This window comes from Oncorhynchus mykiss, chromosome 27 (genome assembly GCF_057628025.1).
Source record: "Oncorhynchus mykiss isolate SJ-2025 chromosome 27, ASM5762802v1, whole genome shotgun sequence".
Lineage (NCBI taxonomy): Eukaryota > Metazoa > Chordata > Actinopteri > Salmoniformes > Salmonidae > Oncorhynchus > Oncorhynchus mykiss.
In genome coordinates, this window is record NC_143048.1 from 26,873,720 (window position 1) to 26,900,802 (window position 27,083).

Here is a 27,083-nt window from a genome sequence, read left to right on the forward strand (position 1 = left end):
TGCTACAGATGTGTGTGCTTTTATACAACTTGGGATTGGAATCACATCAGGTGATGTTTACACACACACACACACAAACATAAAGTAGGCTACCAGTACAGCCCTCCAGCAGGACTGTTGCGTGGGCATGTGTTTACCCCACACAGCGCCAGTACCCAGGTCCAGCCTGACTGCCCCCTGCTACACCACCCGTGTCTTGGGCAGGGCTCTCAATGTCTAGATCAAGAGGAAGCTGTTTACAGTACACACACATGCACAATCACACACACGTGCTTGTATTTGCTGTTAAGTCAAATAGTGTTACTGCATTTCAAATTAAATAAAATAAAATGGTATTTGTCACATGCACCGAATACAACAGGTCTAGGTAGACCTTACAGTGAAATGCTTAACCCTTAACCAACAATGCAGTTTTAAGAAAATACCTTAAAAAGTAAGAAATAAAAGTAACAAATAATTAAAGTGCAGCAGTAAAATAACAATTGCGAGGCTATCCGGTACCGCTTGCTGTGCGGTAACAGAGAGAACAGTCTATCACTTGGGTGGCTGGAGTCTTTGACAATTTTTAGGGCCTTCCTCTGACACTGCCTGGTATAGAGGTCCTGGATGGCAGGAGGATCTGGAGGATCTGGAGAAGGTCTGTATGGAGGAGTGGGCCAAAATCCCTGCTGCAGTGTGTGTAAACCTGGTCAAGAACTACAGGAAACGTATGATCTCTGTAATTGCAAACACAGGTTTCTGTACCAAATATTAAGTTCTGCTTTTCTAATGTATCAAATACTTATGTCATGCAATAAAATGCAAATTAATTACTTAAAAATCATACAATGTTTCTGGATTTTTGTTTTAGATTCCGTCTCTCACAGTTGAAGTGTACCTATGATAAAAATCACAAACCTCTACATGCTTTGTAAGTAGGAAAAACTGCAAAATCGGCAGTGTATCAAATACTTGTTCTCCCCACTGTAGATATATTTTTTTATACCTTCATTTAACTCGGCAAGGCAGTTAAGAACAAATTCTTATTTTCAATGACGGCCTAGGAACAGTGGGTTAACTGCCTGTTCAGGGGCAGAGCAACAGATTTGTACCTTGTAAACTTGGGGGTTTGAACTTGCAACAGTTACTAGTCCAACGCTCTAACCACTAGGCTACCCTGCCGCCCCAATATCAACGGTACTGTTCCTGTTATACCTTGTTGTGGCTTGCAGGCTTTCCTCAGGACACACCAGACACACTGTGGCTGCAGGTTACCATGCTGGCATCTTACGTTTTTTTGTTTGTTTGTATTTTACCTCCTTTTCTCCCCAATTTTGTGGTATCCAATTGTTTTATTGGCTACTATCTTGTCTCATCGCTACAACTCCCATACGGGCTCGGGAGAGACGAAGGTCGAAAGCCATGCGTCCTCCGAAACACAACCCAACCAGCCGCACTGCTTCTTAACACAGCGTGCATCCAACCCGGAAGCCAGCTGCACCAATGTGTCGGAGGAAACACCGTGCACCTGGCGACCTGGTTAGCGTGCCCTGCGCCCGGCCCCCTACAGGAGTCGCTGGTGCGCGATGAGACAAGGATATCCCTACCGGCCAAACCCTCCCTAATTCGGACGACGCTAGGCCAATTGTGCGTCGCCCCATGGACCTTCCGGTCACGTCCGGCTGCGACAGAGCCTGGGCTCAAACCCAGAGTCTCTGGTGGCACAGCTAACACTGCGATGCAGTGCTCTAGACCACTGCGCCACCCGGGAGTCCCATGCTGGCATCTTACAAGTGCAGGTACAGACTCTCAGAGTCACATAGAGAGTGTGTGTGTGTGCGTGTGTGCGTGTGTGTGTGTGTGTGTGTGTGTGTGTGCGCCCGTGCGTGCGTGTGCGTGTGTGCATGCTTCCCTTCCTCCACTGCCTTGCTAGAACAGGTTGCATTACCTAGGTCCATGGCACGTCCTCCCCTCCCAAGACTTCATGACAATTAAGAAGCCGTCTAGCTTGAAGAAAGTAATTACACCGAAGTGAAAGAAAAGGCCTAAATTAAATCTGAGCCTGAAAATCAATTCCTTTCTCCAGCGGCCTTTCTCACCCTGTTCTGTTCTGTGAAGGTGCAGTGGCGTGTGTTATGATATGAGTGCCAATGTAATTTCTTACAGATGTAGGATCTTAATTTGATCACCCTGATGCAGGACATTTTAAACTTGTGTTGTTTTTGAGGTTTAAAAGTATTCTAAAATTTGTCATTACCACTTTCAGACGTGATTTTCCCTTACGAAATATGTATCAACCCATACAAAAATGTCCAGTCATTATAATCCACATTATAATTCACATTTCCTGTTTTGTTTTCTTGCTTTCTTGCTGTTGCAAACAGGCTCAAATTAAGATCCTACATCTGTAGAATGTTATGAGCCACTAAGAGGTGGAAAGAGCACCATTTGTAAGACAGAACATTAAGTTAAAGCCCAACAAGCTCTTCCTATTGTTCCCTCTGACTGGTTTAGTTTCTCCATGTCTGCTGTTGTAGATACCACCACACCATAACTAGATCCCCTTTCATTTACAATTACAGGTACAGTTCTTCACATTTAGCTGGTGTTTGTTTGGGTGGTAGAAAACCCCGTTACAAGAGATGACTTACACAACAAGCCTCTTTCTCCAGCCCAGCCAACAGCCACAGCCGGTACTAGTTATTCACCTCAATAACAAACCTACAGCGATACTTGCAATTGTACATGCACACAGAGCACAGCAGCTGTCAGTGCAATTCTTCAATTATTTACTGTTATACTTATTCTCTCCACGGTGTCAGTGTCAGGGCTATCCTTCACACGCACAACACACAATCTTGTGGAAGTGGTCTAGTCTTCCAGTCGAATGCATCCTTGCTTTCTGTTTTGAAGTTGAAATCCCAACCATATTCTAGAGAAATGTTTGCAGTTCTCAATTTAAATAGTGTCTCTGATTGGAGGTAGAAAGCTGGAGAACCAGTACTTCAAAAACATTGACAATCTTTTTAACTGAGGTGTCGCAGATAAATTGTTCAGTGGTCCTGGAATGTTAACTTTTATCTCCCCATGTGATTTATGTTAAGATCCCCATAGAGGAAATGAAAGTGTCCGAACAACGGGATAAAAACACACTACATGAGATTGAGTAGACCTGGATGAATAATGTATCCACATAAAAGAAGTAGGTCCATGCACGATTAGATAATTCATCATTTAAACACCAATAGATGTTCTCTTTCCCATAAGTTAGCTCTTGTAACAAACATGTGTACGTATATTGATGTTTGGCTGGTAAATGGATGGTCTAATCTGGTGTTGTTCTTGAAATATCCTTTCACTCTTTGACCAGCAGCTCAATCCAAGGCAATGATCTACAAGAGCTGTATGCTCAAGATGTTTGTGTTTATTGAAGTCAGTCCTATCACAGACGATGAATGAATAATTGAACCATTTTCTGGTGCCAACAGATATGCTTCATTACGAATGTATCATTGCCATGCAATTAATAATGGTGGCCCTCTGCTTAATACCAAATGCAAAAGGATAATTTAGTGAAGAGGAGAAATATTGTAGACATTAATGCAGGGACTGACCTTAAAAGCTGTTAAAACCTATAACTTTCTGTTGCACTGTTTAGTCAGCCAGCAGAGCAGCGTGATTATGGAATATCATTTTCGTTTTTTAATCAATCTCTCCCTCCCTTCCTCCATTCCTCCATAGTCCCATTTCTTCCATGATGAGGAGTTTATATGTGGTGTGAGTCATTGGCGTGCTCTGATTTCCCTGCTCTGCTTCCGCCTGGTCCTCATGCATGGTCCTTCTTGTTCCTGGGAGCTGGTAACATTTCAGTTCATTGGGGTGCCATGCGCTCTGACAAGAGGATCAATCACAACTAATGAACCCTGTGAAAATGCAGTGGAATGCAAAGGAGGGAGGGAGGGAGGGTGGGAGGTGTCTGACCCATTTTCAAGGGTCACATCCAACAACCCTGTGGCCTGACCTCCCATCAGTCCACGGTAAATGAGGACAGGGCTTGAGTAAAGGGTCAGACCAATGGTCCCTGGATGTGAAGGAGATGTGCAGTCAACCTCCAGGTCCATCAATTACAGCAATACTGTATAGCTGTTCTCAATGACCTGTTTTTACTACATTGAACAAAAATATAAACACAACATGCAACAAGTTCAACAATTTTACTGAGCTACAGTTCATATAAGAAAATCAGTCAATTTAAATCAATTCATTAAGACCTAATATATGGATGTCACATGACTGGGAATACAGATATGAATCTGTTGGTCACAGATACCTAAAAAAATGGTAGGGGTGTGGATTAGAAAACCAGTCAGCATCTGGTGTGACCACCATTTGCGTCATGCAGTGCGACAGATCTCTTCAATGGCTATGCGAAGTTGCTGGATATTCGCGGGAAATGGAACACACTGTTGTACATGTCGATCCAGAGCATCCCAAATGTGTTCAATTCAGGATCTCAGGACCTCAGGATCTTGTCACAGTATCTCTGTGCATTAAAAATAACATCGTTAAAATGCAATTGCGTTCATTGTCCGTATCTTATGTCTGCCCATACTATGACCTCACCGCCATCATGGGGGCACTCTCTTCACAACGTTGACATCAGCAAACCACTCGCTCACACAACGCCATACAAGCTGTCTGCCATCTACCTGGTACAGTTGAAACGGCAATTCATCTGTGAAGAGCTCACTTCTCCAGCGTGCCAATGGCCATTGAAGGTGAGCATTTGCACACTGAAGTTGGTTACGACACCAAACTGTAATCAGGTCAAGAACCTGATGAGGATGACGAGCATGCAGATGAGCTTCCCTGAGACTGTTTCTGACAATTTGTGCAGAAATTCTTCGGTTATGCAAACCCACAGTTTCATCAGCTGTCCAGGTGGCTGGTCTTAGACGATCCCACAGGTGAAGAAGCTGGATGTGGAGGTCCTGGGCTGGCGTGGTTACACGTGATCTGCGGTTATGAGGTCGGTCGGCTTATGGTAGAGAAATTAACATTAAATTCTCTGGCAACAGCTCTGGTGGACATTCCTATAGTCAGCATGCCAATTGCATGCTCCCTCAAAACTTTAGATATATGTGGCATTGTGTTTGTGTGACAAAACTGTACATTTTAGAGTGGCCTTTTCTTGTCCCCAGCACAAGGTGCACCTGTGTAATGATCATGCTGTTTAATAATCTTCTTGATATGCCACACCTGTCACATGGATGGATTATCTTGGCAAAGAAGAAGTGCTTACTAACTGGGATGTAAACAAATTTGAGCACAACATTTTGAAGAAATAAGGTTTTTGTGCATACAGTATGGAACGTTTCTGTGATCTTATATTTCAGCTCATGAAACATGGGACCAACACTTTCACATGTGGCGTTTATATTTTTTTTCAGTGTACATGGCTAAATTAATTAGTTAGAACATGTAATGTATTTTCTTTCCATTCACAGTATCCCATCATGCTCTTATAGAGTGGGTTAGGGTTAGGGTTGTGTGCACAGTAAACACAGTTTTCCTATTTACTATTGGGATCCAATGTAGCTCACAAAAATAGCGCAACTCCATTGTAAATACAGTTTATCACATGTCTACTCATGGGTATGGAAATGGCTGAATTAATGAATAAAAAGTCCCCCAGAATAAATTTACATAATACTATGGTTCTGGAAATAAACTATTGTCTTCAAGCTTGAAACTTAAAAATGCTGTACAATACGTTTCTCCCTTGACACCATGCTAATATAAACTCCCCATGCACCCAGATCCCATCCACTCTCCCTCTCTCCTCTCCCTCTCCCCCAATGGGAGCTTTACATGAGAGATGCGCTGATGGCTCTAATGACCTTGACATAAAGCCCTTAAATTCAATAACATTTTATTTTATTGACTTTAGTTTTCAAAGCAAGTGAAATAGATAATAAACAACAGTGAAATAAACAATTCAAAATTAACAGCAAACATTACACCTGGTTAAATAAAGGTGAAATTTAAAAAAATAAACTCACAAAAGTTCCAAAACAATAAAGACATTTCAAATGTCACATTGTGCCTATATACAGTGTTGTAATGATGTACAAATAGTTAAAGTACAAAAGGGAAAATAAATAAACAAAAATATAGGTTGTATTTACAAGTGTTTGTTCTTTCCTGGTTTCCCTTTTCTTGTGGCAACAGGTCACAAATATTTTTTGTTGTGTTTTTTTTGTTGTTGAATTTTACCCCTTTTTCTCCCCAATTTCGTGGTATCCAATTGTTAGTAGCTACTATCTTGTCTCATCGCTACAACTCCCGTACGGGCTTGGGAGAGACGAAGGTTGAAAGTCATGTGTCCTCCGATACACAACCCAACCAAGCCGCACTGCTTCTTAACACAGCGCGCATCCAACCCGAAAGCCAGCCGCACCAATGTGTCGGAGGCTACACCGTGCACCTGGCAACCTTGGTAAGTGTGCACTGCGCCAGGTCTGCCTTCGGTGGCCTCTCTCAATAGCAGGCTAGGCTCATCGAGTCTTTACATAGCCAAATATTTAATTTTGGGTCAGTCCCAGTGGTCAGGTATTCTGCCACTGTGTACTCTCTGTTAGGGCCAAATAGTACTCTAGTGTGCTCTGTTTTAAAAAACATATATTTCCAATGTGTCAAGTAATCTCATGATTTGATTGTGTTGATGTCCTGGGGCTCTGTGGGGTCTGTTTGTGTTAGTGAACAGAGCCCCAGGACCAGCTTGCTTAGGGGGAACTTCTTTAAGTTAATTGCTCTGTAAGTGATGGCTTTGTTATGGAACATGTGGGAATTGCTTCCTTTTGTAGAAATTGTAGAATTTAACAGCTCTTTTCTTGGATTTTGATAATTAGGGGGGTATCGGTCTAAATCTGCTCTGCATGCATTATTTGGTGTTCGACATTGTACACTGAGGATATTTTTGCAGAATTCAGAATGCAGAGTTTTAATTTGGTGTTTGTCCCTTGTTGTGAATTATTGGTTGATGAGCGGACCCCAGAACTCACAACCATGAAGGGCAATGATTTCTATAACTTATTGAAGTATTTTTATCCAGATCCTAATTGGTATGTTGAATTTTATGTTCCTTTTGATGGCATAGAAGGACCTTCTTGCTTTGATTTCTATCATTCACAGCTTTGTGGAAGGTACCTGTGGCGCTGATGTTTAGGTCGAGGTATGTAGCGTTTTTTGTGTGCTCTAGGGCAATGGTGTCTAGATGGAATTTGTATTTGTGGTCCTGGCGACTGGACCTTCTTCCAACACCTTTATTTTTGTCTTGCTGATATTTACTGTCAGGGCCCCGGTCTGACAGAATCTGTGCAAAAGATCTAGGTGCTGCTGTAGGCCCTCCTTGGTTGGGAACAGAAGAACCAGGACATCAGCAAACAGAATACATTTGACTTCAGATTCTAGTAGGGTGAGGCTGGGTGCTGCAGACTATTCTAGTGCCCTCACCAATTCATTGATATATATGTTGAAGAGGGTGGGACTTAAACTGCATCCCTGTCTCAGCCCTGGCCCCGTGGGAAGAAATGTGTGTGTTTTTTTGCCTGTTTTAACCGCACACTTGTTGTTTGTTTATAATGTCGTATGTTTATCCCCCAACACCACTTTCCATCAATTTGTATAGTAGACACTCATGCCAAATTGAGTCGAGGGCTTTTTTTTAAATCAACAAAGCATGAGAAGACTTTGCCTTTGTTTTTGTTTGTTTGTCAATTAGGCTGTGCATGGTGAATACGTGGTCTGTCATAAGATAATTTGGTAATAGCCAATTTGACATTTCCTCAGTACATTGTTTTCACTGAGGGAATGTAAGAGACTGCTGTTAATGATAATGCAGAGGATTTTCCCATAGTTGCTGTTGACGCATATCCCACAGTAGTTATTGGGGTCAAATTTGTCTCCACTTTTGTGGATTGGGGTGATCAGTCCTTGGTTCCAAATATTGGGGAAGATGCCAGAGCTAAGGATGATGTAAAAAAGTTTTAGTATAGCCAATTGGAATTTGTTGTCTGTATATTTGATCATTTCATTGAGGATACCATCAACACCACAGGCCTTTCTGGGTTGGAGGGTTTTTATTTGTCCTGTAGTTCATTCAAGGTCATTAGAGAATCCAGTGGGTTCTGGTAGTCTTTAATAGTTCATTCTAAGATTTGTATGAAGATCATGTATATGTTTTTGTTGTTTGTTCTTTGTTATAAAGCCAAAAAGATTGGAGAAGTGGTTTACCCATACATCTCCATTTTGGATTGATAACTCTTTGTGTTGTTGTTTGTTTAGTATTTTCCAATTTTCCCAGAAGTGGTTAGTCTCTGGATTCTTCCATTACATTGAGCTGTTTTCTGACACGCTGTTCCTTCTTTTTCCATAGTGTATTTCTGTGTTGTGTATTTCTGTGTTGTTTTAGTGATTCACAATAGTGAAGGCGTAGACTCAGGTTTTCAAGGTCTCTATGTTTTTGGTTGGACAGGTTTCTCAATTTCTTTCTTAGATTGTTGCATTCTTCATCAAACCATTTGTCATTGTTGTCCATTTTCTTCGGTTTTCTATTTGAGATTTTTAGAATTGATAGGGAAGCCGAGAGGTCAAATATACTCTTAAGATTTTCTACTTCCACGTTTACACCTTCCCGATTACAGTGGAACTTTTTGTCCAGGAAGTTGTCTGAAAGGGATTGAATTTGTTGTTGCCTAATTGTTATTTAGTAGGTTTCCAAACTACATTCCTTCCATCTATAGCATTTCTTAATATTACTCAGATCCTTTGGCTTTGATGCCTCATGATTGAGTATTGCTCTGTTCAAGTATACTGTGATCTCTCTCTACCTTTCTCTCTACCTCTCTCTCTCCCTATCCTCTCTCTCCACTATCTCTCTCTCCCTATACTCTATATCCCTATACTCTCTCTTTCTCGTTACCTCTCTCTCTACCTATCCTCTCTCTCCCTATCCTCTATCTCCCTATAATCTCTACCTATCTCTCTCTCTCTCTCTCTCTCTCTCTCTCTTTTATCTCCCTATACTCTCTCTCTCCAAATAATCTCTAACTATCTCTCTCTCCACATAATCTCTCTCTCTCTCTCTCTCTCTCTCCCTCCACATAATCTCCCTCTCTCTCTCTCTAAATAATATCTCTCTCCACATAATCTCTCTCTCTGTCTCTCTCAATTCAATTCAATTCAATTCAAGGGCTTTATTGGCATGGGAAACATGTGTTAACATTGCCAAAGCAAGTGAGGTAGACAACATACAAAGTGAATATATAAAGTGAAAAACAACAAAAATGAACAGTAAACATTACACATACAGAGGTTTCAAAACAGTAAAGACATTACAAATGTCATATTATATATATATACAGTGTTTTAACAATGTACAAATGGTTAAAGGACACAAGATAAAATAAATAAGCATAAATATGGGTTGTATTTACAATGGTGTGTGTTCTTCACTGGTTGCCCTTTTCTCGTGGCAACAGGTCACAAATCTTGCTGCTGTGATGGCACACTGTGGAATTTCACCCAGTAGATATGGGAGTTTTTCAAATTTGGATTTGTTTTCGAATTCTTTGTGGATCTGTGCAATCTGAGGGAAATATGTCTCTCTAATATGGTCATACATTGGGCAGGAGGTTAGGAAGTGCAGCTCAGTTTCCACCTCATTTTGTGGGCAGTGAGCACATAGCCTGTCTTCTCTTGAGAGCCATGTCTGCCTACGGCGGCCTTTCTCAATAGCAAGGCTATGCTCACTGAGTCTGTACATAGTCAAAGCTTTCCTTAATTTTGGGTCAGTCACAGTGGTCAGGTATTCTGCCGCTGTGTACTCTCTGTTTAGGGCCAAATAGCATTCTAGTTTGCTCTGTTTTTTTGTTAATTCTTTCCACTGTGTCAAGTAATTATCTTTTTGTTTTCTCATGATTTGGTTGGGTCTAATTGTGCTGTTGTCCTGGGGCTCTGTAGGGTGTGTTTGTGTTTGTGAACAGAGCCCCAGGACCAGCTTGCTTAGGGGACTCTTCTCCAGGTTCATCTCTCTGTAGGTGATGGCTTTGTTATGGAAGGTTTGTGAATCACTTCCTTTTAGGTGGTTGTAGAATTTAACGGCTCTTTTCTGGATTTTGATAATTAGTGGGTATCGGCCTAATTCTGCTCTGCATGCATTATTTGGTGTTCTACGTTGTACACGGAGGATATTTTTGCAGAATTCTGCGTGCAGAGTCTCAATTTGGTGTTTGTCCCATTTTGTGAAGTCTTGGTTGGTGAGCGGACCCCAGACCTCACAACCATAAAGGGCAATGGGCTCTATGACTGATTCAAGTATTTTTAGCTAAATCCTAATTGGTATGTTGAAATCTATGTTTCTTTTGATGGCATAGAATGCCCTTCTTGCCTTGTCTCTCAGATCGTTCACAGCTTTGTGGAAGTTACCTGTGGCGCTGATGTTTAGGCCAAGGTATGTATAGTTTTTTGTGTGCTCTAGGGCAACAGTGTCTAGATGGAATTTGTATTTGTGGTCCTGGTGACTGGACCTTTTTTGGAACACCATTATTTTGGTCTTACTGAGATTTACTGTCAGGGCCCAGGTCTGACAGAATCTGTGCATAAGATCTAGGTGCTGCTGTAGGCCCTCCTTGGTTGGTGACAGAAGCACCAGATCATCGGCAAACAGCAGACATTTGACTTCGGATTCTAGCAGGGGGAGGCCGGGTGCTGCAGACTTTTCTAGTGCACGCACCAATTCGTTGATATATATGTTGAAGAGGGTGGGGCTTAAGCTGCATCCCTGTCTAACCCCACTCTCTCTCTCTCTCTCTCCACATACTCTCTCCCTATACTCTCTGCCTATCTCTCTCTCTCTCCACATACTCTCTCCCTATAATCTCTACCTATCTCTCTCTCCCTCCCTATCCTCTATCTCCCTATAATCTCTCTCTCCCTATCCTCTATCTCCTTATAATATCTCTCTCCACATAATCTCTACCTATCTCTCTCGCCACATAATCTCTCTCTCTACCTATCTCTCTCTCCACATAATCTCTCTCTCTCTCTATCTATCTCTCTTTCCACATAATCTCTCTCTCTCTCTCCCCACAGAATCTCTCTCTCTCTCTCTCTCTCTCTCTCTCTCTCTCTTTCCGCATAATCTCTCTCTCTCTCTCCACATAATCCCTCTCTCTCTCTCTCTCCACATAGTCTCTAACTATCTCTCTCTCCACATAATCTCCACCTATCTCTCTCTCTCCACATAATCTCTACCTATCTCTCCACATAATCTCTCTCTCTACCTATCTCTCTCTCCACATAATCTCTCTCTCTACCTATCTCTCTCTACCTAATCTCTCTATCCACATAATCTATCTCTCTCTCTATACTCTTTCTCTCTCTACCTCACACTCTCTCTACTTCACTCTCTCTCTACCTCTATCTCTCCCTATACCTCTCTCTCCATCTCTCTACCTCACTCTCTACCTCTCTCTGTCTCTCCCTCACTCTCTCTCTTCCTATATTCTTTATCTCCCTATAAACTCTCTCTACTCTCTCTTTACTTCTCTCTCTCTACTTCTCTCTCTCTACCTCACTCTCTCCCTATACTTTTCTCTCTCCCCCTCTCTCCATCTCTCTACCTCACTCTCTACCTCTCTTTCTCTCCCACTCTCTCTCCCTCACTCTCTCTCTACCTCACTCTCTCTCTCCAAGTCACTCTCTCCCTCTCTCTCTCCCTCTCTCTTTCTCTCTCTCTATACTCTCTCTACCCCACTCTCTCTCCCTATCCTCTCTCCACCCCACTCTCTCTCTCCATGTCCCTCTCTCTCTCCTTCTCCCTCTCTCTCTCTCTCTCTACCTCTCTCTCCACATAATCTATCTCTCTCTCTCCACATAATCTCTCTCTCTCTCCACATAATCTATCTCTCTCTCTCTCCACATCATCTGTCTCTCTCTCTCCCTCTCTCCCTCTCTCTCTCCCTCACTCTCACTCTCTCCACATCACCTTCTCTCTCCCTCTCCCTCTCTCTCTCTACCTCTCAATTCAATTCAATTCAATTCAAGGGCTTTATTGGCATGGGAAACATGTGTTAACATTGCCAAAGCAAGTGAGGTAGATAATATATAAAGTGAATATCTACCTCCCTCTCTCTTCTCTCTCTACTTCTCTCTCTCAATTCAATTAAATTCAATTAAATTCAATTGACTTTATTGACATGGCAAGTTCATTATTACTTACATTGTCAAAGTATACATATCGAAAAATATAAATATATATTTATATATAAATAAATGGTGGGACAAACAACAATAATAATTGCAGTAGTAGTAGTGGACATGGGATTACCATTAACAACAACTACAACAACAATATTAATGAGAACAACAATACATTAAAGCAATGGTAGTAGACCAGTGTCAACATGACTGAGAAGACAAGGTATGACGTGATATGAAAGACAAAACAAAACATTGAATTATTATTTTGGGAAATAAATATTCTCTTAGGTCTGAGTATTTGTCACAGTGTAATAGGAAATGCAGCTCTGTCTCTACCTCTCTCCTGGGGCAGAGTGAGCACAGCCTTTCCTCTCTGGGCAGCCAGGTTTGTCTGTACCTAGTCAATGTTTTCCTCAGTTTTCTATCAGTCACAGTGGTCAGATAGTCTGCCACCATGAACTGTCTGTTTAGAGCCAAATAGCATTGAAGTTTACTTTGATTTTTTGTGGTGTCTTTCCAATAGGTGATATATTTTTATTTTTGTTTTGTGATGATTTGGTTGGGCCAGATTTTCTGAGTGATGTCTTGAGGCTCTAAGGGGTTGGTTTGGGTTGGTGAACTGAGCCCCAGAACCAGTTGGCTGAGGGGACTCTTCTCTTGTTTCATCTCTTGACATTGTAGAGCTGTGTGATGGAATGTTTTGGGGTCACTTGTTTTTAGGTGGTTGTAAAATTTGATGGCTCTTTTTTCTAATCGAATGAGGAGGGGGAATTAGCCCAATTCTGCTCTACATGCGTTATTTTGAGTTTTTCTTTGCACTTGCAATACAGTCTTCCAAACTCTGCATGCAGTATTTCAATTGGATGTTCGTCTCATTTGGTAAATTCATTTTTAGAGATTGGACCCCATACTTCACTGCCACATAGAGCAAATGGTTCTGTAACTGATTGAACATTTTTGAGCCAGATTCTAATTGGAATTTCGATTTTGATGTTCATTTTAATGTCTCTCAGCTCATTCAAAGCCATGTGAAAGCTACCTGTGTTGCTGATATTTAGTCCTAGATATGTGTAGTTTTTGGTGTGTTCTAATAGAACTGTGTCCAAATAGAATTTATATTTGTCATCCTTATTTCCGGACCTTTTTGGAATATCATTATATTTGTTTTTTTAGGTTAACGGTCAGAGCCCAGGTCTGACAGAACCTGTGAAGACGATCTAGGTGCTGCTGTAACCCCTCTTTAGTGGGAGACAGCAGCACCAGGTCATCTGCGTACAGCAGACACTTGATTTCAGTGTTGTGTAGGGTGATTCCAGGTGCTGCCGATTATTCTAATGTTTTTGCCAATTTATTAATGTCGATGTTAAATAGTGTTGGACTTATTGGGCAGCCCTGTTTCACTCCCCTTCCCTGAGAGAAGAAGTCTGTTTGGTTGTTGCCAATTTTAACCGCACATTTGTTTTCAGTGTACATTGATTTAGTAAAATCATATGTTTTCCTTCCAATACCACTTTCTATTACTTTATAAAAAAATACCTTTGTGACAAATTTAATCAAATGCTTTCTTGAAACCTACAAAACACGAGTAGATGTAGCCTTTGTTTTGTTTTACTTGTTTATCAATTAGAGTGTGGCGGGTGTAAATGTGGTCTGTTGTATGATACTTTTTTCGAAATCCAATCTGGCTTCTGCTCAGGACGTTGTGTTCATCAAGGAAATGATGTAGTCTGCTTTATAATACTGCAAAGAATTTTCACCAAGTTGCTGTTAACGCAAATTCCTCTGTAATTATTTGGGTCAAATTTGTCTCCATTGTTATAGATTGGTGTGATCAATCCCTGGTTCCAAATATCGGGGAGAATACCTGCAGTGAGGATAATGTTGAAGAGTTTGAGTATAGCCAATTTGAATTTGTGGTCTGTATATTTGATCATTTCATTTAAAATACCATCAGCACCACAGGCCTTTTTGGGTTGGAGAGTGCATAGTTTTCCCAATAATTCTTCTTCTGTAATTGGGGTATCCACAGTCTTTGACTGCTAATTCAATTTTTCTTGTATATATTTTTGTTCTGGGCTCTTTGTTATATTGCTGTAGAGGTTTGCAAAGTGATTTATCCACATATCCCCATTTTGGATAGCCAATTCCTCATGATGAGTTTGTTTAATGTATTAAAATTCACCCAGAAGTGGTTTGATTCTATGGATTCCTCAATTCCATCGAGCTGATTTCTAATTGGCTGTTTCTTTTTTGTTCTTAGGGTGTGTTTGTATTGCTTCAGTGTTTCCTCACATTGAAGGCGTATATTTTTGTTGTCTGGTTCTCTGTGTTTTTGATTAGATATATTAGATATATTTATCTCTCTCTCTCTACCTCTCTCTCTCTCTCTCTACCTCTCTCTCTCTCTCTCTCTATCTCTCTCTCTCTACCTCTCTCTCTCTCTCTACCTCTCTCTCTCTCTCTCTCTCTATCTCTCTCTCTACCTCTCTCTCTCTCTCTCTCTACCTCTCTCTCTCTATCTCTCTCTGCCTTTCTCTCTCTCTACCTCACTCTCTCTCTACCTCCACCTCTCTCTACCTATACCTCTCTCTACCTCTACCTCTCTCTACCTCTCTCTCTACCTCTACCTCTCTCTACCTCTACCTCTCTCTACCTCTACCTCTCTCTACCTCTCCCTCTCTCTCTACCTCTCCCTCTCTCTCTACCTCTCTCTCACTCTACCTCTCCCGCTCTACCTCTCTCCCTCTACCACTCTCTCTCTCTACCTCACTCTCTCTCTACCTCTACCTCTCTCTCTATCTCTACCTCTCTCTCTCTATGTGTACCCCTCTCTCTCTCCCTCTCTCTCTCTCTCTCTCTACCTCTCTCTCTCTACCCCTCTCTCTCTACCTCACTCTCTCTATCTATTCTCTCTCTCCCTATCCTCTCTCTCCCTCTCGCTCTCTCTCTCTACCTCACTCACTCTCTACCCCACTCACTCTCTACCTCACTCACTCTCTACCTCACCCACTCTAAACCTCACTCTCTGTCTACCTCACTCTCTCTCTACCTCACTCTCTCTCTACCTCACTCTCTCTCTCTACCTCACTCACTCTCTCCCTATCCTCTCTCTCTCCCTATCCTCTCTCTCCCACTCTCTCTCTACCTCACTCTCTCTATCTATTCTCTCTCTCCCTATCCTCTCTCTCCCTCTCGCTCTCTCTCTCTACCTCACTCACTCTCTACCCCACTCACTCTCTACCTCACTCACTCTCTACCTCACCCACTCTAAACCTCACTCTCTGTCTACCTCACTCTCTCTCTACCTCACTCTCTCTCTACCTCACTCTCCCGCTCTACCTCTCTCCCTCTACCACTCTCTCTCTACCTCACTCTCTACCTCTACCTCACTCTCTCTCTCTACCTCACTCACTCTCTCCCTATCCTCTCTCTCTCCCTATCCTCTCTCTCCCACTCTCTCTCTCCCTATACTCAAATTAAAATTCAACTGCTTTATTGGCTTGAAAACCATTGTGTCAATATTGCCAAAGCAACAAAGTATACAATATACATTGTAATACAATTATTAAGAATAACAAATAATAATATACAATTGTATTAAATAATAATACAATATTAAATACAAAAATGTCAATAATAATATGGTAACAAATGTAATAAATATAAAAAGCTATACATGGAAAATGAAACTATAACTAACTTCTAATTAAATCACTGTCATCTTCACCACTACATCAGTACTACAGCTACCATCATCATTACTACTACTACCACCACCACCATCATTAAACTGCTATCACTACCACCACCCCTACTACCCATACCACGACTATTCGGAATGATAATCACACCACAACACAATAATCACAGCTCCTTCACCCATTATTATTTTTTGTTTTTCCTCTGGGTTTAATAAGTAAACATTTTGAATAAATGTAGTAAATTCTGTGAATAAAGAATCTCTTGGTGAGGAATATTTATCACAGTAAAGGAGAAAATGCAACTCTGCTTACCTCCCCTGTTGTGCAGTGACCACGTACACACTCCTCTTTGGGTAGCCATGTCTTTTTATGTCTGTCGGTTTCTATTGCCAATCAGTGGACACTCAGCCTGTACTTGGTAAGGATCTGTCTTTGCTTCGTATCTCAAATCAAAGTTTACAGTGAAATGCTTACTTACAGGCTCTAACCAATAGTGCAAAAACTATTTATGTGAACAATAGGTAAGTAAAGAAATAAAATAACAGTAAAAAGACAGGCTATAAAAGTAGCGAGGCTACATACAAGCGCCAATTAGTCGGGCTGATTGAGGCAGTATGTACATGTAGATATTGTTAAAGTGACTATGCATATATGATGAACAGAGAGTAGCAGTAGCGTAAAAGAGGGGTTGGCAGGTGATGGGTGGCGGGACACAATGCAGATTGCCCGGTTAGCCAATGTGTGGGGGCACTGGTTGTTCAGGCCAATTGAGGTAGAATGTACATGAATGGATAATAAATAATAAACAGAGAGTAGCAGCAGCGTAAAAGAGGGGTTGGGGGGGGCACACAATGCAAATAGTCCGGGTAGCCATTTTATTACCTGTTCAGGAGTCTTATGTCTTGGGGGTAAAAACTGTTGAGAATCCTTTTTGTCCTAGACTTGGCTCTCCAGTACCGCTTGCCATGCGGTAGTAGAGAGAACAGTCTATGACTGGGGTGGCTGGGGTCTTTGACAATTTTAGGGCCTTCTTCTGACACCGCCTGGTGTAGAGGTCCTGGATGGCAGGCAGCTAGCCCCAGTGATGTCCTGGGCCATACGCACTCTCTCTGTAGTGACTTGCGGTCAGAGGCCGAGCCATTGCCGTACCAGGCAGTGACGCAACCAGCTTTCGATGTTGCAGCTTTAGTACCTTTTGAGGATCTGAGGACCCATGCCAAATCTTTTTAGTTTCCTGAGGGGGAATAGGCTTTGTCGTGCCCTCTTCACTACTCTCTTGGTGTGTTTGGACCATTCTAGTTGTTTGGTGATGTGGACACCAAGGAACTTGAAGCTCTCAACCTGCTCCACTACAGGAATTTTGTAGTCCAAATAGATAGTACAAATAGAATCAAATGCTTTTTTAAAGTCAATAAAGCAAGCAAAAATGTTGCCATCTTTTTTTTGGTGGACGTGTTCATTAATTAGTGTGTGTAAGGTGTGTATATACAGTGGGGCAAAAAAAGTATTTAGTCAGCCACCAATTGTGCAAGTTCTCCCACTTAAAAAGATGAGAGAGGCCTGTAATTTTCATCATAGGTACACTTCAACTATGACAGACAAAATGAGAAGAAAAAAACCCAGAAAATAACATTGTAGGACTTTTAATTAATTTATTTGCAAATTATGGTGGAAAATGAGTATTTGGTTAATAACAAAAGTTTATCTCAATACTTTGTTATATACCCTTTGTTTGCAATGACAGAGGTCAAATGTTTTCTGTAAGTCTTCACAAGGTTTTCACACACTGTTGCTGGTATTTTGGCCCATTCCTCCATGCAGATCTCCTCTAGAGCAGTGATGTTTTGGGGCTGTTGCTGGGCAACATGGACTTTCAACTCCCTCCAAAGATTTTCTATGGGGTTGAGATCTGGAGACTGGCTAGGTAGGTCACTCCAGGACCTTGAAATGCTTCTTACGAAGTCACTGTATGGTCAGTGGTGGTTGGTTGTTGAGGAGAAAGTACATTTGACATTTTCTTATTACATTTTCTTCTTGAAGAATGGTTTGAATTGCTACATGAAAACCTTTCCCAAGTTGCTGTTTACACCAATTCCCCTGTACTTTTTGGGGTCTGATTGGTCTCCACTTTTGTGGATAGGGGAGATGAGCCCCTGGTTCCAGACATCAGGGAAGCCGCCATAAGTTATATCCATGTTGAACAATTTAATCACAGCATTTTGCTACTCAGGTGCGCTGTTTTTCAGCATTTTATTCTGATGTTATCTAGACCACAAGCCTTCTTTGATTTTATGGATTTGAGCTTTTCATTTAGTTTGTGTTGGGTTATTGGGTAATCTAATGGATTTTGGTTGTTTTTAAATGACTGATTCAAGGATGCTCATTTTTTTTTTGTACATTTCTGTTGTAAGTCTGTATGTGGGATGTTTTTGTATAGATTATCAAAATAAGTTTTCCAAATTCCTTTCATCTGGAATGGTTCATTCCTGTGGCTTTGTCGTGCTTGAATTGTTCCACACGTCCCAGAACGGATTTTGGTCAATTGTGTTTTCAATTTCATCAAGTGTCTTGTAGGTATAATTCAATTTCTTGCATTTCAGTGTTTGTTTATACTGTTTCAGTGTTTCAAAGTATTCATAGCGTAGCTCTAGGTTGTTTTGCTGCTTATATTTTTAATTTGATATTTGTCCTAGGTGCTTTCTAATTGTTTTACATTTGTTATCAAACCATTTTTCAGAAACATTTTGGTTTTTGTTTCTGATGTTGCATTTCTTTGGTTTTCTGAAATGTGCTTTTGATGCTGCTTTTTGGAATATGCAATTGATGTTTTGAGTAGCCGAATTGACACCTTCTTTATTGTCTTGGTATTGTGAGTTATTGAAGAGCTGTATAGAGTTCATAATTTCATTTGAGTTCAGTGTTTCAATGCATCTTTCTGCACTGTTTTTAGCCCATCTGTACGATTGGTTTATGTTGTAGAGTTTATTGGGCTGTTTTTTTCTATTGAATATTGCTGGTTAATTTCTTCAGAAACACGTTGATCTGACTGTGATCTGACAATGGTGTCTGTGGTCTGACAGTGAATGCACTAATGGAGGAGGGTTCAATATCAGTGATGGCATAATCGACTACACTTGTCCCAAGAGCTGAGCAGTAAGTAAAGTGACCTAAAGAGTCCCCTCTGATTCTACCATTAAGCACTAACTACTTCCCATTTTTGTTCAGTATTTGGTCAGGACTGTTTCTATTATTTATAATAGGGCTACTGTACATGGAGGGGTGTCCAAATATGTGGTGGTTACCTCCCGCATCAGTGTAGTCAGGCTCAGAACCTGTTCTTGCATTGAAATCTCCACAAAGAAGCACTTTACCCTCTGCCTGAAATTGAATTATTTCTGTATGAAGATTGTAAAAAAACTGATCATCAAAGTATGATGAATCTGAAGGAGGAACATAAGCTGCACATACGCAAACATCATTGTCACAATAGATTGTACCTTCGTTAAGTTTTAGCCAAATGTGGTTAGTACATTTTTAATTTCATTCAGTGCTCAATACGCTCTCTCTCTTTCCCTCACTCTCTCTCCATGTTACTCTCTCTCCCTATAATCTCTCTCTACCTCTCTCGCTCTCTACCTCTCTCTCTTTCCCTCACTCTCTCTCCATGTTACTCTCTCTCCCTATAATCTCTCTCTACCTCTCTCTCTCTCTACCTCTCTCTCTTTCCCTCACTCTCTCTCCATCTTACTCTTTCTCCCTATAATCTCTCTCTACCTCTCTCTCTCTCTACCTCTCTCTCTTTCCCTCACTCTCTCTCCATGTTACTCTCTCTCCCTATAATCTCTCTCTACATCTCTCTCTCTCTCTCGCTCTCTCTCTCCTTATCCTGTCTCTCCCTATCCTCTCTCTCTACCTCCCTATACTCTCTCTCTACCTCACTCTCTCTCTCTACCTCACTCTCTCTCTCTACCTCACTCTCTCTCTACCTCACTCTCTCTCTCTACCTTACTATCTCACTCTCTCTATCTCACTCTCTCTCTACCTCACTCTCTCTCTCTCTCCCTATACTCTCTCTCTACCTCACTCACTCTCTCTCTCTCGCTCTCTCCCTATACTCTCTATCCCTATACTCTCTCTCTCCCTATACTCACTGGGCAGCAAGTGGCTAGAGCATTGGACCAGTAATCAGAAGGTTGCTGGATCCAATCCCCGAAGCTGACATGGTAAAAATCTGTCGTTCTGCCCCTGAGCAATGCAGTTAACCAACTGTTCCCTGGACGCCATGGATTTTGATTAAGGCAGCCCCCAACACCTCTATGATTCAGAGTTGGGTTAAATGCGCAAGACACATTTCAGTTGAATACATTCAGTTGGACAACTGACTAGGTACCTCCCTATTCTCTGCCTCTCACAGTGTTTTTCTCTTCCCAGCTCATTCCTCTTTGACTGCAGAGTGAAACGTGCCATGTGGCACAGACACACACACACACGTAAAGGATAAATCCTAAGAGACAAGAGCTCTGCGTGGAAGTAAGAGGAGGGTGAGGAAGTAAGAGAAGAGCAAGAGGGTGAGGGGGGTGGTCGGGGGAGGAAACACTCACACACTCAAGCACATAGGACTAGAGCGGTGAAAAGGAGAAGAGAAGAGCTGGGAGGCAGGAGGGCTGCTGAACAAAGCAAGGGAAGGAGAGGGGAGTCCATGGGAGAGTAGCAGCCGTGAAATGCCTCGACGGGAGCCTGCCAGCTGCTCCTGTGGCCACCTGAAGGTAAGACTCATGCTAGACTGAGAAAAAGTAGGGAGACACGGCCGGAGCAGAGAGAGAAGGAGGGAGAGAATGTATAGCTCTGATGCAAGCCTAACGCTGTGGTTATAGGGTACCCTTAGGCTGCAGCTGAGCTGTTCGATCTGCCTTTGAATGCGATGCCATGCTGTCATTACATTCCGTAATTCATCACCTCGCCATCATACATTTAGCCGCGTGTCAGATCAAAGTGTGTACGTGAATTAAAACCATATAGTATGGTTGCTATGCTCCCTAAGAGAGAGATACCTCAGATACCTCCAGCCTGCACTGCCTGCGACCTCTTTCCCACCACAGCCTGCTTGTGTTCTATATCACTAATGTCACTGCAGAGCATTTGTTTGCTCTCATTCTGAGGGCTAGGTAATCAAAAAACAATGGGTTTCCAGCCCTGTCAGACCACTGTGAGATGCTGCTGAGGCTACTGCCTAGTTGCCTGATGCTAGAGGATGCTTAAATTATCCTATAGTGGAATGCAGGAGTTTTACTAGTGCAGCAGCCAACAGTGTGGGGGTTTTACACACAGCACCGTGTGTTGTGTTGTGTTTTCGATTCCACACATTCAATGAAAGAAGGTGGTGAGAGAGAGAGAGAGAGAGAGAGAGAGAGAGAGAGAGAGACAGAGAGAGAGAGAGAGAGAGAGGCCATTATCTGTTTGCAGTAGCTTTTCGCTGGAATATCGGAGACTAGTAAAGAATTTAGAGCAAATCATTTGTATTGATTCCGTTGGAGCACTCAGTCCTCTCTGAGCCGGGGATTAGAGAGGCTGGTTTCAGGGCTGTGATGTGCTATTGTCTGCTCTTATAGGCTGTCCTGGTTGAGTGCACTCTGCACAAAATATCTTGTGTTGTCCCTGTAAAACTTTCATGACAATGGTGGCCATGTCCAACGGGCATGTTTTTCCTACGCAATGTTCCTGGGAATGTCCTCAGCAGGGAATGCAGAGGTGGTTTAAAAGTAGTCGGTATGTGATCATTATTTTTTCAAACATTTCCCATTGAGCAGTGTAAAGGTAAGGCTAACAGGGAAACACTATAGGAGAAGGATGGTGCAGATCAGTAGTATATAGTACATATTTTATTCTATGCTCACCTTTTTAACCTTTTGATTAGGTTTGTGTGTGTGTGTATGTGTGTGTGTAACCAGTCCATTTGTATAGGTATCACTTCAATCTGACATGAACCATTGATGAAATGGTGCAGCCATTTTGATTGTTGCAGCCACTGTTTGATTGTTGCACGGGGTGAAAGTTGTAGCACCGTAAGTGATTTTGATGGATGGCCCTTTGACCTTGTAAACTGCATTAGAGTTATGCTGTAACTCCTTTTGTAAATCCATCATTATCAGCCAGCCTCTGTGCATCACCTCAGTCAACCACTGAAACCAACTCAGTCTCTCTCATGTTGTGGACTGAGGTTTGATTCAGCCCAGAACGCTAGCCCAAATCTAATGAGACATTGAGATGAGATTACTGTGTGTTTGAATAATTAATTGTGTGAATTTATTTTGTGAAAACCGGGTCTCTGGGTAAGGTGGTAGGCATGGCTGTGATAAAAATCAGCCCATCCCCGCTTGTATTGCAGCAATGCATCTGTGTCAGGAGCTTAGCCAAGCATGAACAATTCTTTGTATTAAGTGCTATGGAAACTGTGTGTCTGTATGATTTGAAAAGAAGGCTACTGCAGCCCTGTAAAGCCACTCAGCTAGGCAGAATGGGAGAGCATTTCTTGTCCAGGTTAATTGGCCGTTACCGAGGTGGAGGTGGAAGTGGGAGGAGAGTGATACTTGGCCATGCTCTAATCTGTCCAGTGTCACCGACTGGAGAACAATGTGGGATGACATTGAGGTTTTAGAGACAGAGCTCCTTGCAAAAGCAGTGATGTCCTTTATCTTGAAGGGCATTATGGGGATTAAGATGCTGCAGGTCATACGGACTGGAGCTCCATTGTTAAAGGGCGGCTGAACTTCCTGATTTGGCCTAGTTTTAGATTTGGTTCGTTAAGAAATGCTAGGGGCCATGACTGAATTCAAAAGTGAGTTGGTTTCGCGGTGTGGTTTGATGTGGGTATCTCCTGTGTGTTTGCAGGTGGGAAGAGTTAGCCAAATTATTTTGCCAATTGGCTTCAGCTGGCTGGTGTGCAACAGTAGCAAAATTGGTTTGACTTTGGATATTCTATCTCTGGGTCGGTCTTGTCAATAAATGACACAATGTAAATGAGACAGTATTTTCATGTTGCACACCTTTTAAGCTCTCATTAAATGCTTTCAATATCTGTATGTTAATTTCTTTTTTTGCCATTAATGAATGTGTTATCCAATGTGTTTCAATGGGCTACAGTAGTAAAAGCCAATATAAATGTTTTTTTAATAAAAAAAATTAAATCCCAAAATTTGAATTCAAAAAGTTAAATGATCCACGGTATGACCGTCTTAAAACAATTCCATATGTTAGGTTAGTAGAACCCTTTCATATGCAATATTCATGTATTATTTGTTCTATAATTTGAAGCAGTAGTGGTGTCTATCCTGGAGAATCATAATTAGAACCCTTGCTATCATTAGGTGAAATAAATTAACATCTTGTTTACTTAACCATCTCCAGACGGATTTTCCTTTGCGTACACATCTATCTATGGAGCCAAGTGTGAGCATCCATCACCCAGGGTGAGTAGTTTCCCTCAGTCACAGCCCATTAACACAGGGAAAGAGACATATGTTCAGCATAACGGGCTCAAGGCTTATTGAGTGACACCATGGATGTTCTGACATGGTATGTGGTGGCGAGAAGGAGCAGCCTCCTCAAAGGACTGGTGCAGGGACAGAGCGAGGTGCCGCAAGAATTCTAATTAGGTCCGTGTGACCTTTGGCTCTTTCTGCATGCGCTCAGCACCCCCTCCTCTCTTCCTCTCCTGCTTTCTGCCTCCTCTTGTCCATCCACCCCTCTCTCTCTCACTCCTGTGAATGTGGGCTCTGGCCCGTAAATTACGATAAGAGGCTGACGAGCCACCTGATAAATACGGGACATGGTGTTGCAGGGTGTTGGAGCTCCTGTCCTCTCCTTAATCCCCATCCTCCTCTCCTGCCACATTCATGTCCTATAGGACTACTCTGGTCCAGTGGACTGGGTGTTGTTGGCTTGGCCTGGTGCTCAGTCCGTCCAGCATCACTCAACAGTGTTGGGGAGTTTGGGGCATCACTTATAAATACACGTACCCTTGGCACAGGGACGCGAGAGGACGAGATTCGAGTAAGCAGCAGTTATTCCTGGCTGTGGCTGTGTGGTGTTTAGTTTTTTGGTCCATTGTCATTTCATTAGACTAATAGTCTCCAGTGTGGGCAGGCCGTCTAGCTGAGGCTGTGTCCATTGCTCAGGAGAAGGTGATCCGTGAGAGATGATACAAGTACTATACTGTATATGCTCAAGGCCGGCTATCAGCCACGAGGAGGTAGAAAAATGAGTCTGGGCCTGAAGCCAAGCTGGCTGGCATCCATAGGCTTTGGAGACATTTTTAGACATTTGCCCTGACCGACCTCAAAGTGTCATAAGTGAGCAAAGATAGGGATGAAGCGCTGCACTGTGAGCCACTTGTCTTATGCCTCGATCACACAGCGTCCTTACATTTTGGCACACCAGAAATACATTAATTTCCAATGGAACACTTTGTTTGCCTTGCAGCATTGCGTTGCAGAGGCAGTTGCAGCGCGTTCTGTGTGGTGCATATGATCCAACGTATACGTAGACGGCTTGACAGAAATGGTAGCAGAGGGGGAATGTTGAACTTTTGCTGCACACATATCAAGATTATGCTGCGTACCATTTTGCGCAATGATGCTCTTGGTGTGATCGAGGCATTAGCCTGCGACTAACTCATGAATGAGAGCCGGGTAACCATGCCGCTGCTGCTGAGAGTTGGCTCTGGGAAGAGGGAAACAGGGGAGGGCAGAGAGGAGCAGGGGAGGGGAGGGGAAGTAGGCTCCCAATGCTGGGCTACAGAAATGACAGAGACATTGGAGCAACTTATTCCACTAGAGAATATATATATATTCTGCACTGATTGTGCAGATCCTCCCAGTGCAGATATTATTGAAGACTCAGCTCTCTCTCTCTCTCTTTCCTCCCCTCTGTCAGACCTATGCTTTGTTTTGATGACTCCTCAGAATTGAATTTTCTGTGGAAAATAGAAAGCTTCTGTATGACCTCAGAATATATGGATCAGTGCCCCCAAATAATAGAATTTGTATTGTAAACCAAAGGGTTAGTGCAGAATTAGCAGTTTCTTACTGCACTCACCATTCTCTGAGGAATGGACAGTAGCGTGGTATACTGTAGCTTGTTCATAGATCTAGCTTGAAACCATTTGCAACACATGCACGTCTCACGGATATTTTCAGACAGGAAATGTGTTTGATATGAGTCCCCAAATTTGCTCTTTTAAAGAGCTTTGATTACCTTCAAATTATGTAAGCTAATCGAGGAAATGAAGTGCTCCAAACCCAGTTATCTTGTTGATCAAGTTTTTTGTCTTCTCAGGCAGAGTAATGACTAGGGGCTAATCTAAGTCCTCATTATTACGGTCCTCCAGAGGCCAGTTAACTCTGTTGGCCGACGGTCGTGTTATTGGAGCAGTATTTAATATTGATACAAGCCTTGTCCTGGCCACCTAACTCCTCACAACTAGCCCTCACATTTCCTAACTGCACAGAGGGCTGACATCGACAACATTTTAAAGAGCCTCTAATGAAGATAATTAAACCTTACAATAGCTGTTTGTGTAACTCAAACAAAGACTTGGACTGTCCTCAAAAAACGTAATGTGAAAGTGTACAGGTGGAAACATTACAGCAGCCTGAAACAGCTGCGAGAGAGAGAGAGAGAGAGAGAGAGAGAGAGAGAGAGAGAGAGAGAGAGAGAGAGAGAGAGAGAGAGAGAGAGAGAGAGAGAGAGAGAGAGAGAGAGAGAGAGAGAGAGAGAGAGAGAGAGAGAGAGAGAGAGAGAGAGAGAGAGAGAGAGAGAGAGAGAGAGAGAGAGAGAGAGAGAGAGAGAGAGAGAGAGAGAGAGAGAGAGAGCGCAACTGCAGGTTTACTTCTCCGCCACCAACAGATGAGCACTCACTCTATCAGAACCTAAACCCAATTCACCCAAAGCATCCTGTCGCTCTCCAAGTAACAAGATGAATGCTTGTTACCCTCTTAAAGATAAAATGCCGAGCTGGAATCTGTGTTTGCACAACCGCTGGTGAGTCTGCAGCGAGAGCAGAGCAGCAATCAAACACAGGCAGTGTATGCACACAGGTCCTGGGTTCACCAGTCACTGGGGAGATGTTTAATGCATGAAAGTGTCATGACGTTGGCCTGGGCGTAGGTTTATGACAGTCATAAATACCTCTTCCCCCCTTTTTCCTCTCTCTACCCTACTGATGTTACATTTGCAAAACCCTTGGTTAACATAGAGATTCTGGGAACATCAGAAGGTGGGGGGAAATGAACTATATTCTGGTAATCCAAACAATTGAACATATGGGGTGGTATTTAATGAATATGATGTCAGCTCGGTTGTCATCTGAGACATTCTCATCAATGATAAGATGACATAAACTCTACAGTGGAAAGTCTACACATCAGAGTTATCGGATTCACATGGAATTGTTGTTCAATATATATATTTGAATATGAAATTATTTGTGATGGGATGAAATGTGATTTTAGCTTCTAAAATGTGAGATTTGGGTTTTCATAAGGGCTCTGCTCAATCAGTGGCTCGCCCCTGTGAAGGGACATGGGCTATAAAACTTTTCAAACACGCCCTCCTCTCCCTTCCTATATAAAGTCTTGACGACAATGTAACCTCCTGTTCCGAGGATGTGAGGACGACGGTCCGATGTCAGAATGGTTCAGATAATAACTACAGAACGAAGCCAACATCAGCGTGAGCTTTGGTTGCGAATGGTGTGAACTTTGAACTCTTATTCACTACAGAAGAGATACCTCCTAGCCGTTGAGTTAGCAACAGCAGCTGCAAACGCAGGTTAGGAAGGAACAGACAGAGTTTCCCGTCTACCACACAACAACGTTACTACAACGTATCCAATTGACAACCAGAGACATTCTTCAAAGGACAAAGGACTCGGTTGGGCAACACGGCCTTCCATCTACCACCAACTTACTGAAGCGCAGCTCAGAGTAAATATTTATTGCATTTTCCTTTTCCAAATTAGCTGTAATTTAGAATGCACAAGATACTGTATTTACGATAGCACAGCTTCGCCCAGTCTTCCCTCTCTTTCACTCAAACCCAGAACCTTTTATTTTGTGTAACAAGCTGTCGTATCTGTTCCGC

At 42.3% G+C, this 27,083-nt stretch overlaps 1 protein-coding gene across 1 annotated transcript in view; it reads left to right on the forward strand.

Moving 5' to 3' along the window:
* Window positions 1-20,262: 20,262 nt before the first annotated feature.
* The window catches only part of kcnj5 (potassium inwardly rectifying channel subfamily J member 5), a 38,913-nt gene continuing 32,092 nt past the window's right edge, over window positions 20,263-27,083 (forward strand). The window contains exon 1 of the mRNA XM_021588234.3: window positions 20,263-20,710. The gene's annotated coding sequence lies outside the window, so the exon portion shown is untranslated. The remainder of the gene's footprint in view (window positions 20,711-27,083) is intronic.